The sequence below is a fragment of the Saccostrea echinata genome, unplaced genomic scaffold (assembly GCF_033153115.1).
Source record: "Saccostrea echinata isolate AGI-Se365-2 ecotype Australia unplaced genomic scaffold, CSIRO_AGI_Sech_v1 ptg000033l, whole genome shotgun sequence".
In the NCBI taxonomy this organism is placed as follows: Eukaryota; Metazoa; Mollusca; class Bivalvia; order Ostreida; family Ostreidae; genus Saccostrea; species Saccostrea echinata.
This window is the reverse complement of record NW_026889782.1, coordinates 11,641,031-11,658,643: the sequence shown is the minus strand read 5'-3', so window position 1 is coordinate 11,658,643 and position 17,613 is coordinate 11,641,031.

The following is a 17,613-nucleotide window of genomic DNA, read 5'->3' as shown; positions in this document are numbered from 1 at the left end:
AGAGTCAGGAATATCTATTGTGGACATGCAGCCAATGTTTCTCTTTCTGATGGAACATTTAACGACGTCTGGAAACAAGTGACGGCCATTATCGGAGAACTTGAGAAATCGGTGTATGTAGGATTATCGACGTACTCAGATGCTGCCAAACATCTCAAAACAGACACAATGGACCCAGAACAGGAAAAAAAAAAGATATCTGAGCATCATCAACAATCAAAGCAAAATCGTTGAGGGTATATTTAATCTAGTAACATGAAGCATTTAATTTGGAAATATTTGTATATCTATAATTGTGTTTAACAAATGTTGTGTTGAATGGTATTGCAACACCATTTGCGTTCAGCATTAGTTATTTTTTCCATATTTTTTTCAGAAATAAAAGAAGAAAATAACAGGACCTCAAAAGGGATGAAAGGTTATTAGTCTTTTTCCATTTTTTTATGATTTGCATGCATTCATTATGGTTAAAGAACTCGATATGTAAAGCATCTTCTTGTAAGCCACAAAAGAAACACAATTAACATAAGAAAATCTTTTGACTTAGGCTCAAGATCAGCGAGGAAATGTTATCCTATACAACATATGATGAAATGTCTTGTTTACTCATGTGGGTGTATGTGCATTTTCAGTGTTGTACAGTTCATATATGCATTTTGTATATAAAATAAGCTGATAGAATATTGTACAGTTACATTCGGTAATAGGATAATTTTTTCATGAGATTGATCCATAGATGCATCGACTTCACAGAGAAACATATTGACGAATCGAATAGTGTCGTAGTTGTTATGCTTTTCTATGAAGTCAATGAATTGCCGGACTTAAAGAGCTTCTGTGCAATGCAATTTTCTTTTGAATTTGTAAGGTTAAGAAAACATTCAACATAATGAAATTTTCTTTTGAATTTTAAGTAACTGAAGTCATTAACCCAGTTAAGTTACACTTGCAATTTTGATCCGGGATCCGACTCATTAAACTTCAAAGTGCAAAAGACACAGTCTAAACTGTGACGTCACATGACGTCGTATGTTAGTTGCATGTCACTTACAGAGTCTAAATAGGCCGATTGCAATATTTTAACGAAAGGCATTTTAGAGTTGATGCAACTGTTTTTGTTTGTTTTAAACTCCCTGCATCAATGATATCTTTACAAAACTGTTATATTCGTCATTAGGACTACCGCATAGAATCTTGGTATCGAAGGGAGTCAGGGAAGGTTGCACAGGAAAATATACAGATTTCAGTCCGAATGTCCTCTGTTCTTACACGTTAGTCTAATGAGCTCGCTTCGTGATCCGCGCTTCGCTTGAGAAAGAATGCTATAAATTGACACACGGGGGCATCAATGCATTGGTTTATTTCTTCACTACTTTTAAAGACAGTAAATCTCAATTATGCACAATAAATACTCATACAGGGAAAACAGATCATAACTTGCTAATCACTTAGGTGTAAAATTCAATATGCTCTTCCAAGAGGGAATTAACCCAAAGGGATGCTAAATGGCATTTTTATTGGTAGACGCGCTAATTTGTCAAGACCTATTCAAGACTGACAGTACTGTTAGGTTAAGCTAACCCAGTTGTTTGCTTTTTGAGTGCGTTTCTGAAATCGCCGTTTGCATTCTTTGTTAACGTTCGCTTTGAGTGCGCTCAAGGTCAGCTCATGAGAAGCCCTAGCAGACCCAAGGCAAACACACATGAGAAGTGAATAGAACAAAGGATAAATCAGAATCTAACATTTGAATGTTAGATTTTTCTAACATTCTAACACATCTAACACTTTTTTCTAACATTTGAATGCCATAACAAATACGCTTTTCTTTTCTTTGATTGCTTAAAAAATATAAAAAAATGTTATTAATATTATGTTTCCTTTTCTTTCTTTTTATATCCTCATTTCCTATCCAACATAACATGAACAGATACCGAAGGTACTAATGTGCTTTTTATGTATGTTTGACTTATTTTTTTTAGCAGTAATCAAATCAACACTTTAAACATTCTTAAGTTTCTTTAAGACATTATGATAATTTTGCTGTATGAATTCGAGGATACAGAACACAGAACCTTAAGATACAAACATTAAGTAAAACATGAAAAGTGTACCATTAAGAAATGTATTAAATATAAAAGTGAAGAAGTAGGAACTCTATCCATACTGAATACAATTTTGTACAATTATGTTATCAAATGAATTTAATATTAATTATTCCTCTCTGTATTGAATTGGTCAACTAATCAGACAATCAAAAAATAAAGGCATAACATTTTATCGCCAGTTCATACACACGTTCAAATTAAACTTAAATATACATTATTTTCTACGAGTATCGCCCAATAAGTAATGCAAAATGCGATCTAAAAATAAGAAAAGCACAAAAAAAGTTTTTAAAAATACATTTAATCCTTCAAGTACTTACTGATAACCATTACACATGAGCAGAGAACCTCTGCATACTGTACTCTAAAAATACCTACAAATAGCAGTTTTTATGACATACATGTATCTAAAATTGCAGTCTTTTAATTTTAAATCTTCCCGTTTTTTCCTTAAACTTCAATATGCCAACAAAGGAATTGACGCGGTTAATTTAAGCAATATTCTTAATCAAAAAGGATCAAGTCTTGTATTACACCATATTTCCAACGGAAGACTACACACTGTATTTCCTATAAATATACATCGACTATTGCTTCCAAACTCTTTGATTACAAGAAACTTTACAGAGCCTGAATATCGAGCATCTGAAACATAATCCTCCATCGTGTTCATGTTATTCTTCACCCTACAACTATAGTTCTGCTGTTACAGATGATGGACCAGACGTGAAAACGAAGAACCTGACACTTTGTCAGAATGGATAAAATGTTTCAGATGTATGTTAAAATCTCGCATTAAGGGCTATATGAAACCCTGTATCCTTCTGTCTTCAAAAATTCAGAAGCGAAAAAAGACTACATAGTCAATTTGCACTGGTCCCAGTTGACAAAGCAGGTAACAATATTGTCTTTGTTTGTAGGGCTCATTATTTCAATTGTACTTTAGAAGAACTGGGATTGAATTCTACAAGTGACAATCCAACTTATACCTATAGCTCCCTTTCTAAGGAGAAAATTCTTCAAAATCATATGTTATGTTTGGGAATTTTCAATATTCCCAACAACCAAAATGAATTTGAATTACCATATCTATATTGGATTCCGATCCTTACAATCAAAGAAACGCGGCGGGTTCAAGTAAATGTTCTACAAGCCTCTTTCTTTATTCCTCACTAAAATATCAACAGCAGTAGTGATGGAGAAACGTCTGGAGAACTGTGCAACAATATATTCGAGAAGTGGTGTAAATCAGATGTGGATTCTTAAAAATTGAAATCACAAAACTTTACCAAAATCGATAACCAACGACTTTTAAACTCTGTATACAACCATTCCCCAAGATAAATTAAAGTCCAGGCTTTTTGACATCATTGACAGCTGTTTTTTCAATAGAAATGGGACTCTTAAATTTCATTACCTTCTCATTGGTCATTTGCAAAATTATTTCGTTAAAAAACATTCTGATTGTACACGCAAGTACTCTGAAGTTGATATTTAAAAGATGCTTGAGTTTCTGATTGACAAAAAATATCTGTGTGTTTTGAAGACCAGGTCTTCCAACAATCTGTAGAAATTCACATGGGTACCAATTTCGCCCCGTTCTCAGCAGACATATTTTTGTATTAACATAAAGAGAATTTATTCAAAATCTTATATATGAGAAAAAGAAATCTCTTGCTGTTGCCTTCAACTCGACCTTTACATAAATCGACAACGTATTATCAATTAACAATAGATATTTCCATTCAAATGTCGACAAGATATATCCCGTTTCCCGGTGAGCTTGAAATAAAAGATATAACAGAGTCGGATACATTTGGATATTTTACTAGAAAAGACGTCTATGGTAATCTAAAAACAAATCTTTATAATAAACATGATGACTTTAACTGTTCAATCGACACTTTCCTTACTTATGCAGCAATTTACCCTCATCGCCTGCATATGGTGTGTATATCTCTCATGTAGGGCATGATCTACGTATAAACAATTTCTAAAACAAGATAAGTTATTGACAAACAAGATGATGAAACAAGAAAATCAGCAGTCTCGATTAATGTCATCATTTCGTAAGTTCTATGATCGATACAATGACCTTGTCAAGAAATACGATCTATTTTTAAGTCATATGCTGATTGACGTTTTTTATCCTAATTGTTAGGTCATCATTTACTCACTGAATTCTTGACGGATGTTTCCGTTAATTACCGATTATGCCAAGGAGAACACGGCGGGTGTGGCCGGTTGGCAGGGGATTCTCACTACTCTGTGGCACCTGATCCCACGTCTGATGTTTTTGGAGGTCCGTGTTTGCTCTACTCCCGATTTGTACTGTTTTAATGGACTTTGAGCTTGAATGCTGTTCGTTATCTCCATATTTCATTTCATAACATTGTAAAATTGTAATCTTCTAATTCTTCCTTTCATATTTGTCTTGCGTTTTGGGGGAAAATCTCACAGTGACTGCATAGATTTTATTCTGCAAATGGTTCTCAAACTTACACCCATAGTTATATTAATGACGAGGAAATTCTTCAAAAATCTTATGTCAATTTTAATGTGTTTAATATTCCAACATCCAAAATGAATTTCAATAGCTATTTCTATGATGGATTCCTAAACGCTGTATAGAACATTTACTGGAACCCGCTATGTATCTTTGATTGTAAAAATTTTAATAAAGTTTAGGAACCCAGTAAAGGAATGTTAATTCAAATTCATTTTTGGTTTTGGAAATATTAAAAATATTCAAAATTGACGGATATTTTTAATAATTTCCTTCGTAGAAAGGGAGCTATGGGTGTAATTCGGACTCCCACTTGTAGAATTAAATTCTAGTTCCTCTAAAAAGAATTAAGATAACGAGCCTTACAAACAAAGATAATGTTGTTACCTGCTTAGTCAGCTAGGATCAGTACATACTAATCGTGTAATCTATCTTATTCTTTTTCTAACCTCTGAATTATTGAACACAGACGGATAGATGGTTTTCATTTTGCCCCTCAATTGTTCAATGCAAGATTTCAACATACATCTGATACATTTTTTTTATCACCCTTACCCATCTTTAGACCACGTTCAATGCCCAAGGGCTAGGGTAGGTTTGTCAAAATTGAAGAACTTAAATAATTTGTAAAGTGTTCCTATTGGTACGTGTTACTTTTATACACCTACGGAAATCTTGAGGTCAAGTTACTTGAATTAGATAATGACTAAATAGTTCTAATCAATTGTAAAAATTCTGCCACATGAATCTATATTTGAGAGTTCGGGTAAGCAGTAACGTAACAAACCAATGATACCCATGTAACTTTCAAGGCCAATAAATCTATTTTTTAGGTGCGCTTTTAATATAATGTTATGCTAATGTAAATAAAAATAAATAGAAGAACAAGAATTGATGATTTGCATTAAGTTTGTTTTAAATGTTAATGTTGCATTTGTCGTAATATCTATTACAGAAAATACAAAACTTGTACACCGAATTCACAGATGTCGAAGAGAATATACCAGAACATCTGCTGTGAAAGGTACCATAAGAAAAATAAAGGATAATAACATCATTATCCTGATAGGGAAGCAAGGAAGCGGAAAAAACTACAACTGGCTACCGAGTTCTTTGTGAAATATCAGAAGATTCTTTAAGACCACCATATATACCTGTACTTCTAGAATCTCCTATGCAGTGGAACAAAATTATTAATTCTAGCTACTGATATGTCGTCTTTATTGATGATATTTTTGGAACCACAAATCTTGATAAAATTCTAGTTGATAGATGGAAAAAAATGTTTTGATTATATATCTTCGGCTGCTAAATTAGGAAGCGTTGCAGTACTATTTGGGTTGAGAAGGAATATTCTGGACGAAGCAAGAAACTGTTGCACACATGAGGTTTTGAGTGAAAGAAATGTTATAGATTTAGCACGTAAAATGCACGTTAACAAGGAAAGAGAAAAAGAACATGTTAAAAGCATTTGGATTCAAGTGGAATTTTAAAACAAGCGATGTTTCTGGGGATCTAACAACTAAATCATGGAGACAAAACGGGAATTATAAGTTATCTGACTACGAAATAAAGATAATTTTATCAGAAGAACCATATTATGGATTTCCTTTGACTTGCTTCCTCTTTTTCTCCAGACAAGAATTTTTTTATCGGGGTCATTCCTTCTTTAAACATACAAATACAATGTTATACAAACAGTTAGAAGAAATGCGCAAGTCTGAATCTCGGCGCATAAAAAATGTTGCCTATTGTGTTCTATCTTACATATTTATAAATGGTAATATCGATGCCCAAAACATGCTCGATTACCTTTATAAAGAGATCTGTGGAAAATTGCGACTGCAGGATGTCCTTGACGTAAAAATTATGGACGCCCTTGATTATCTAGATTCCCAAAACTTTATACAGACTACTGCTAATCAAGTGTATAAATTCTCAGGGGACTGTGCTTGAATCAATGTTGGTTTCATTTGGAAAAATTGACCCAGAAATTGTTATTAAACGCTGCAGAAAACAAAAAACTATTCGAACTGATTCGAGCATGGAACTACGAACCATCCTATGTCTGTTGTCCCTGAGTTTGCCAAAACGTTATTAGATTTTGAGCTAAAGCTGAGTTTCAGAGGAACAGCCATCTTTTCTCAATTCCTTGGCAAAACATCTTTAAAAGATTATCTAATATCAAGAACAAATTTCCATGAGCTAAAATCCCATCTTTACCGAAAAAGGAATGTTAGAGAAACTGAATTCTCTCATTATATACCTAGGCATATTCAATCACGTAAATCCACTCAATCTGAAATGTCACATTTTCAATTATATACACCATCTTCTGAACCTGCGTATTATTTCACTTCATACGCGGATCTTTAGTTGATTGATCGTGAGATGGCGGTTTATAATGATAACTGGAAGACATCTTAAAGTTTGGACATAAAGTGCCTATTAGTAGTGCCTGATGGTAGCTACCGGTAAATAGTATCTTAAAAACTGTCTAGCGACCTTTAATAATCTTTAATGCACCTTTAATCTACCTTTAATCACGATTTGAGGAGTTGGAGATGCTTTGATACAAGCTCAATCATGGTGAATGTATTACTTAAAGATATTTTAACTTTGTTTTTAGGGGACTTAAAGACTATCGATAATAACTCTTTTATCACCAGTAAGCCTTCTTAGAGGATTTGGTTCATGTATTGTGCGACATAAGGGAAAACAAATTCAATTTTTCCCCATAAAAAAGCAAGGTCATTGTAGCTAGGTGGAGTCTTTTGGTCCATGGGCCTTTTGTCTAATTTCAAAATAATAACTTACTAATTAGCATATTGATCAGATTTTTTTATATTCTCACGAACAATATACACTTTTAGTACGCATTACTTGTTAATTGTTTTCTTTTTGTACATTATTACACGTGAGTTACAGCGTGTTTGAAAGTTTTATGCAAAATCTTCTCCAGTAAAATATGTTCCTATATGAAATATGCTTAATTTCTTTTTTTATGTTGTAATAGCATGTTGCAATGTGTTGAATTGATTAAACAAATATTTTTTTTCTTTTAAATTTTCCCATTAAATGATTTTATGAAATGATAGATATGAATATTTATTTTTAAAAATGCATTTCCTCACTTAGTAATAATCAAACTTGGTGACCAGCATTATATTAACAAAAGAAAGCAGAAATTCAATAATGTCATCGGACATACACAACTTTGACTTCTTTTGTTGCAAAATTTTAGCTACACCAGAGATGGCAAGATGCAACTTACACATGTACTATTGATCAGCCTCTGAAGATAAACTCCAGGAAGAACAGTCACCAATGCACTGCTACTAAGTCCATGAACTTATAACAAGCAAGCCTCTAAGAGATTATTCTCTATATCATGAATATTTTCTTATACATTAATAAAACAAAAATGTTCATCTTAACAATTTGTAACTAAATATGATATTAAAAGTTTATCATATATAATGAAATAAAGGACAAGGATAATACATCTTTGAAGCTTTATATCACGAAAACTGGAAATATTTTTTTAAGCAATATTGAAACAATATTAAAAAAATTTTCAGAATACTGTTTTTAACAATGCAACCTTTAAATTTGTTTATAGCGACTTCATTAAGGAGTTGAAAGACTGACCCCTAAATATTCATTTTCCATTATATCGAAAATGAAAAAAAAAATTCCTTAATAGTTGTTGATCCAAAAAAAAAAAAAAAAAAAAAAAAAAAAAAAAAAATCACAAGACTTTCATTTGATAGCAAGAAAAGGGGCTTCGTCACGAAATTGGGGTCTCAGAGGGGCCAAAAAGACATAACTTTTCAATGGTCAGTGCTAGGACTTTCATATTTTACAGACATATTCATTGTGACAAGACCTTTCTTTGGGTACCAAGATATGTGACCTCTTGACCTTGGAGTTTGACCTACATTTGCAAAATTTTACCAAACTTTCACCTTGGCCATAACTTCAGAACAGTTGTGCTTTCATATTTCACATATGTAATGATTGTGACAAGATCTTCCCTTTGCCACCATTTATTTTGACCTTGATAATTGACTTACTTTAGAAACACTTTAACTTTTGTCATAACTTTTTAACAATTAGTGCTTTGGCTTTTATATTTTACAGGCAGTGTATTTCTTAAGACAAGACCTGCCTCTGGGTAAAAACATTTTTGATACCTAGATCTTGGACAGGCATGGGCACTTACTAAAAAATGTAATCGATTAATAATCGATTACTTAGAGGAATTTTTTGTAATCGATTATTAATCGATTATATTCATTTTGTCCTTTAATCGATTATAATCGATTAATAATCGATTACTTCCAAGTTTTTATCCCCTCAAATTAAATTATTTAAAAGTTATATGGTAATATTGATGATATCCACTAAGTTTGAATGTGTTTCTTCAGTGCAGATTCTTTTAAGGTTTTATTCTGGTTTCATTTCATAATTTATACCTAACATGTTCACTAAATGCCCAAATGAGGGATTCTCTACCATGGACAGTGGAGACATGGCTCCTACTATAAAGTATGAGAGGAATAAATTATTACTTTCGACATTTGATCTGAACCTCCATATTCATTGACTTTGGGTGTAAAATAATTTAATATTTTATTGTGTTTTGGAGGATTTGGACTGCCCGCATGTTGGCAGTACACATTAAACATTTCTATGCCTTCTCCCTAAAAAATAAGTTTAGAACTCTTATTAATAAACATGTAATTTAAATGTGCCTTTAAGTAAAACTAATAGCACAATTGCATTCTGTGTTTTGAGAGCTATTATTGTTTTATTAATATTGTTGGTTTTAAATACAACTATCAATTATAAAAGTAAAACAATAGGTAGGTCAAAGCTCACACCTCATTATCTGCATGTTAAGGATGTGCCAGACAATTGGCCAAAATAAACAAACACAGTGAAATTTACCCCCTGTCTTTTAAAATACAGACACTTATAACTTTTCACTGACAAAACAAGTAACCTTCTTACAATTTTGAAGTAAAACATGAGAATGATTTTAAAAGTTAATTACTAAAAACACAATAAAACATATATGAATATTTAGTATTTTCATCTTCTTTTTTTCCCAATTCTAATGTAGTTTATTTACCATTTTATTTATATTTAATACAGCACTTTAAATCTGTTTTTGCTATTTAATACATGTACATGTATATTTTTTATGACAAGACAAAGTTTTTCAACATCTGAAATACGAAAACGGACATGCACCAAGAGGAGAGTGAGTCAAATGTAGAATGCACCCACAAAAAAATCTGTATATTTTATTAATAAATGGTTGAAATATATTTCTGAATTATTTAGTACTACACTAGTAGGTCTGTAATGCAAATTTAATTGAGAACATTATCAAACTTTCCATCATCATAATAAAAGTTAGGAAATGAACACATATCACTGGATGGTTTGTATTTGATATTTACAGCTGTATGTGTGACTGATTGGAAATAATTCTCAAAAATAAGATTCATTTATGTATAAAGTAATCGAAAGTAATTATAATTACATTGAAAATTATAGCTGTAATCGATTAAATTACTTTTACAAGTAATCGAAAATCTCTTCGATTACAGAATACTGTCGATTACTTGAAAAAAGGTAATCATTACAATCGATTAAGATAACTCGATTACGATTACCCCATTCCTGACCTTGGAGTTAATTTTTTTTTTTCAAAAACGCTTCTTTTTTTAATTTATGACTAAGTGGATAGTTTAATTTTCTAAGATTTCTTGTCTATTTTCAATATAGAAGACCTGAATCATGTTCAAAATATGGGAGCTCCTATATGGGCCATATAGTAGCTCCCATATTTGAACATGTATTTTCCAGGTTTCTGAACAGTATTTGGGTCTAAAAATTATCACATGTGTATGTGGTATAGCTTCAAGAAGTCAAGCCTTTCCAGCATGTCTTTCTTTACATGTTTGTCATTCAAATCCAAGAAAACAACATAAAAATAGCATCACTTTTTATTTAATATTTTCATATAATTTTAGTAAATTCTATCCTTTGGTCTTTATTTTCAGTCATTGAGTAAAATTACAATATAATATCATTTACCTATTGGTATAAGTCAATAACACATCATGTACCTGATAACTTTAAATGTGCAAATTACTTTCAGGAAAATGGGGAGGAAAATATTTGCAAAGTATTCAAATAGCAAATGACTCAATTACTTTGGTAAATATTAATACAAATTTAATAAATGCAATCAATATAAATGTCAAAATTCAAGTTTAATAACTCATGCAGATCCAAGTTCATAAGCAGTAATCTGAGACACAGCTGTCTCACTTTAAATAGAGTATTTAATGGACATATTTCATTTACATATTTATCAAAAAATGCATCACTTCAAATGTAGTGTCAAATGATGTCAAAAGGACAAATTTCATGTACAAATTGTTTAGAAACAACACATACATTCTTCCTTCAAGAAATCTCTGAAATTTGCCAAGACTGTTCTTTTTTCAAAGTTATTCACATTGAATTTTTTGTCCAGATCTGCACACTCTTCTATCAAGAATTTTCTAAAATTTATCAAGGCTGTATTTCCTTACTAATCATATTATTGAAAGTTTTTTTGTCCATGGGTCTAAAATTTATGATGTACTCAAAGTCTAACCAGGGTGAAGTTGAAACTTCCCACATCAAATTGATGGTTCCTAAACTCTGAAAAATAAGTTTAAAACACAATAAGAGTTTTTATAATTATCATGCATAATCAAGGGGAACCCGGTTTGGAGTGATAATTTTTTCCTGACAATTTTTTCATGATAAGTATGACAAGTGGAAGGATCTCATTGTGATAACAAACCTGATTTTCCTTGTGTGAACAGAACTGGTATTTCTTACATAAATAAACAAATTTTCCATTTGCAAGAGTTATTTTCCTTTGTGAAGAAAAAAATCTAAAATTTTTCTCACTATAACTTGCCTGTAATCTTTTTAATTTAATATATTTAGGGAACGTCTTTTGACAATTTTATATCATATCTTTATTGGAAAAGTATGGGACAAGAAAGAAAAGAATATGAACCATATAGATTTCATTTTCAGATACTATCACATAAAATTGGTAATGTTATAGAGGGAAAAAGCATCTAAGCATCTTATGTTGGTTGACTCTAAATGACCCCAGAAGGGAAATAACTCTTGTAAATGTAGACGTCATCTATCTGAAAACTACTGTAAGAGGTGATATCAAAACAAAATCAATGAACTTTATTAGGATATTTTGCATAGAAATGACCAAATTCAAACAAGAGGTCCATGTGTGATAATGCTAACCCTAGCTCTTTGGCTAGGACGTCAGTATTGAAAAGAATAAATAATATCGAAGTGTTCCCAAACTAATTGTAAGGGGAGGGGATGGGGGCATTATTTGAACAAATTTGAGTCAACACTAACTGATTATGCTTCCATATTTCTTTAACTAGTCACGGCTTTAAAAGATTTTTAAAGATTTTTTCCCTATAAGTTTAATCTTTTACCCCCTTTCCCTGTGGGTCAAGATTTGAACAATCTTGATCTACATTACCTGAGGAATCTTCTGTATTAAGGTATTCAATACAAATCTATGATGTCGTATTAAGGTATTCAGTGTATACCGAAGGGATATTGAACAATTTTGAATCATTTTAAACTTGTAAAATATATATTGCTAGATAACGATGAAAGTGAAATAAACCAAATTCACATGACTGATAACATATAAGAAACTGGTCATTTTGCACTTTAATAGTTTCTGAAGAGTTATCTGCCCTTGATGCAAAGAAGAAAATTTTAATTTCGTCAAAATATCTGTGGTAAATGATTCATTTTATTTCACATTTTAATAAAGAGAGATTTTATGCATACTTTCACCAAGAGATTTGTATGAAGTTCAAATTACTTTTTACAATATCTTAATCACACATGCATTGCCCATAGACTTCAGTGTAAAATTCAAGGTGCAATCAATAATCAAAACATTTTGTAAATTTCTTTGGTAGAGTATCTTTATTTCATATCACCTTTAAAATGATACCATAATTACAAATATAGGACCGTTCATTTTTTAGATACAAAATTTGGCTGTTACACATTGAATACCTTAAATCTACATTATGAGCGAATGCTTCTATATTAGTATGACTAATCTTGGCTTTGTTGTTCTTGAGACAAAGATTTTTTAAAGCTAAATATGGCTTATCTGAGCTAAAAAATTAAAATACGAGATTGAGTGTAGATGAACATGATATGTGTCATTTGCGTTGAAATTAAAATTTTCACCGATTTTGAACTTAAATAACCCCACGTTTCTATAGTTAAATTGACTTTAAACTGTGTCTGATATTTAAATTCGGAGTCGGTAGATAAATTGGTTATTGTTTGATTTTTCTAATATCTATGAGATGCCAATAATTTAAATTGTGTAATTTACAAAAAAGTCCCATCTTTATAAAAAGTTATAAAACAAATAGAAAGATCTTTTTAATTTGAGTTAGTCTGAACTTATCACAAATACGCCATATATGACTTTAAAGATAAAATTTCCTATTTATTTCTACGCAAAACTTTGATAGTCCAGTGTAGCCCCACCCTACCCCAAGGGTCATGATTTAAACAAACTTGATCTACACTACATGATGATTCTTCCCTACAAATATGTCCAATCATGGTTTTGTTGTTCCTGAGAAGAAGATTTTTAAAGATATTTCCTATGTATTCCTAAGTAAAACTCTGATCGTCAATTGTGCCCCCCCCCCCCGTCACCACAGGGGCTCATGATTTGAACAAACTTGAATCTACACTACCTGAGGATGATTCCATATAAACATGTACAAAGTGTTAATGAACCTTTAATTTTTTTAATGTACCCAGGCAAAAGATTTTCTTTGCAAAAGGAGTCGAGAAAAAAAATCACTTCGTTTTGCACAAGTTGTCTGTGTCCTGCAAGATTGAAAATGTGCTTTATGCTACCAGAATCTCTGATCAAACTGTTCGTAACCGTTTGCGAGAGACAGGGCTCAGAGCAAGACGTCCATTTAAGGCAGTGGTTATAACGCAACAGCATCGTCAGAAAAGACTCCAATGTGCTGAAAGGCATAGAGTATGGCCATAACAACGATGGAGAAGTGTATGGTTCAGTGACGAATGAAATTTTTGATTCAGCATCCTTATGGGAGGGCAAGGGTAAATAGAAGCTTTAGAGGGCGTTTCGCCACTAACTGCGTAAAGGAAGTTGATAGATTTGGTGGTGGTGGTGGGGGGGGGGTGTAATGATGTGGGCAGCAATATCTTACACTTGCAGGACAAATCAGCCCAGCAATATTGTGATTAAATTTTGCAACCTTTTGTGCTGCCTGTAATGCAGAGAAATGGCCCAATTTTTCTGCAAGACAACGCACGACAACACACTGCAAGACTTACCACTACTTTCCTACAAAACCACAACATCGAAGTGCTACCATGGCCATCCAAATCTCCAGATCTTAACCCCATTGGGGATCTTTGGAATGAACTGGACAGGCGTATGAGACAGAGACAACCACAACCACGGACCTTGCAACAATTGGCTCGGGTGTTGCAGGAGGAGTGGAACAATATTCCTCAACAATGTATCAGAACTTTAATTACATCAATTGAAAAGGCGCTGTTAGTCTGTGATTGATGCTTGCGGATGACACACTAGATACTAATTTAAAGGGACCTTAACAATTGCAAGTGATTAAGAGAGCTAGTGAAAAGTCCTATTTTTGCATCACTACTTCTGTACAAATAAATTAATCCATTATAAAAATTAATATCCCTTGCAAATCTTCTCTCTGTGCGTTTCTTATTTTGAAGAGTATGTACATCAAAACGAAAAAAAAAATCTATTTTGAATCTCGAATGAACCTTTTGGGCTTTCGTATAGAACTGATATACAACGTATGTCAACGGGTTTAAAATACAATGTGTAACAATATATTCCACACTCTTTGATCTTTTCATCGACTATATCTAATTCAATTTTGCAATATTTTTTTTTTTACTCCTACCGGTGATGTCCAATCTTTTTTCTGATACCTTGGGTTCAGCTTTGCACAATCCAAAACCAAAAAATGTATTCTGATACCTGATCTTTTTTATGCAACCTTTTTTTTTAATTTAAAAAAATATTTTCGGTTGCATTGACAATTATTTTAGACTATGTCCCTATTTTACAAAACTAATTGTATTAAGTGCTTTGAAAACACTGGCTCCAGTGTTCTTTCTGGCAAGTTCAGGGACAATGATATCCATGTCTTCTTTTTTATTGTTTGCAATTTACACGAGAATTTTGTCTTCTGTTTTTTGTTATTTGCAATTTACACGAATTTTGTTTGTCGACCCGGATTCAAGCTAATGTATGAGGTGTATTTATAGGTTCTACTTATGTGCAACGAAAATACCTTGGGGCTTTGTTTTTGAGAGGAAATAGTGCGATTGCAATGCATTCAAATTAAATAATTTCAGTAAAAATATGTTTTACATAGTAATATGGCATTTAATTTCAAAATGAAATTCTTTAAATGTTAAAGGAACTTCCTATGGGAGCTTAGCTTTTTAAACCCCTTTAGTGTTGACGCTAAGTTATACATATTACATTCAGCTAATTAGATGTTGATATTTTTACCTCTGATGATCAACTAAGCATGTACATTTTATACTTCAAACAACGATACAATTTACGAATGCACCCCATTAATGTCAAATTGGTTTAAAGTGCGTATGTTGTCAGAATGTTTCATTGTAATTAAAGTATTTATACCACTCATCCTTGAATAATGGTTTACATTTTAATTCAAACCTTTCAATACAAGTGTAATCCTTCCTACATGACTTTTTTTAATTTTAGAAGAATGTCGTCCTTTCTCGCAAACTATGCACCGAATTTGAATGTACCCGTTACTCTAGCGTCATAGAGTCGCTAATCAACACAATTGCTCCCATACAAAATTTTCATGTTATCTTTTGTAATAATTGATTCTAGCGTTATGCATGACCTTTCTTGTACACCACATTGCTCAACAAACTTAAAATAAAAAGAACTTTTTAGACACTAGGTTAAAGGTTAGTCACGAACTGTTCTTCAAGTTCTGAGTAGCTCGGGCATAAACAAATTCCATACAGAATTCTTTTTCAACATGGCCATGCTTGTTTTATAAATAATGACACATTGCATTATTCTTGTCTTATTTAAAAGTCTCAGATTGCAAAAGATCTAAACATTTAGAAATGTTTGTTGGTCGCTTCTACGAAGATATTTGTTACGTGACTTGTAAGTTCGTTTGGATCTTAACATCAAGTTAAGAATTCATTCCTTTTTGTCAAAGGTAAATAACATCAATAAGAGTTTTTGTTCAAATGTTGATTACTATAATAATTTGTCTAACCGATGCTTATTGTGAAAAAATAATAGATGTATAATTGTTATGAAGTCAACAGCACTTGGTTTCATGGCTTTTTTTGGTTTTGATTTCCCATAAGCAGTTCCTGTGCATCATAAATTTCGAAATGACTTTTAAATAACTCTAACATTTAGACGAATTTATGCTGTTTTTTAAATAGCTCAAGTCATGGAAAATTTCAATAGTCTCAGCAATAGAAGCCTAAAAAGTGCTTTGAAAAATTAGGAAAATACCACGCTTTTTTGTTAACGAGGTTCGCTCCTGAGCTTTTGAGCAAATTTTTATCTTAACCTGTATTTCAAAAATTCTGCATAATGTTTTAATTCTTACAATAAATTTGGATTCTACAATGCCAATTTAACTATATTCAGTTAAAACTCCATGATTAAATTCCATACTAAAAGCATTAAGTGGGGAACTATATTTTGTGGCGGAAGGTTTTTTAGAAGAAAATGATCATTTTTTCTCTTTCGAAGTATATAAAGTATGCTAAGTTTGGATTCCTATTTTTACATGCAGTCTGCACACATAGTTATTTTGTGCAGTGGACTGTTTTATATTGGTCCTAAATTATCTATTAAATAAACTGTCATGAATTCTATCAGCATATATGATAAATATAGCAAATATATTGTGAACATGAAGAAAAAAATAGCCCTAATTTAAGCTTAAAATTAGCACTGTTTTAGTAATATCTGAAAATTAACATCACAGACCCCCACTTTTGATTTTCTTTTCTGAATATATACGATACCTTTTAGCATTCTTCTTAAATTCAATAAAATGTCATTACTTTCAAATGATTTTTTTGCTTGTTAAATTTTTAATGCCAGAAAAATGAAAATGTTTGAGTGCAAAAAGTTCAAATAATTGAACATGCGGAGTAATTTGAAAATTTCTTCGTTGTCACAAATTTTAATGTGTCTATTTAAGATGAAATAAGACTGTTTTTGTCCCCATTATTTATTTGAACAAAAATTATTGCAGTAGAAACTTTAAAAATTGATTTATGTGTAAGACGTATTTACAGTGCAAAAAGGTCAAACTAAATGCTCTGTAGTGCCAAAAGAAGCGCATTGACCCCCATTTTTTGTTTTGATTTTTAATAAAGCTATGTGTATAAGTTCTAAAAATATACTTGATAAAAAATTCTCATTACTTTTGATGGCAGGATCCAACCTCCTTAAGATGCCTACAATGTCTACACTTTCTCTAATTAGAGGAGCAACAGAAGATTAAATATGCTTTTCATAAAATTTTTTTCCATAATTTAATTCATTATGATATCTATGGATTTATGGATGGAATTAGAATTTATCAAATTAACTTGCATTTTTTTTTTAACTTAGAACGAATCTAAATCATCTTAGTATCATCACCATTTTGACGCCAAATATTTAAACCTCTATAAGAAAATGACTAATGTAATAAGGCAATAACAATGAAAAATAGAGGTAATGAACTGTATTCAAGCTCATGTTCAAGTCCATTTTAACAATACAAATTCAGAGCAGAGGAAACACCGACCTCC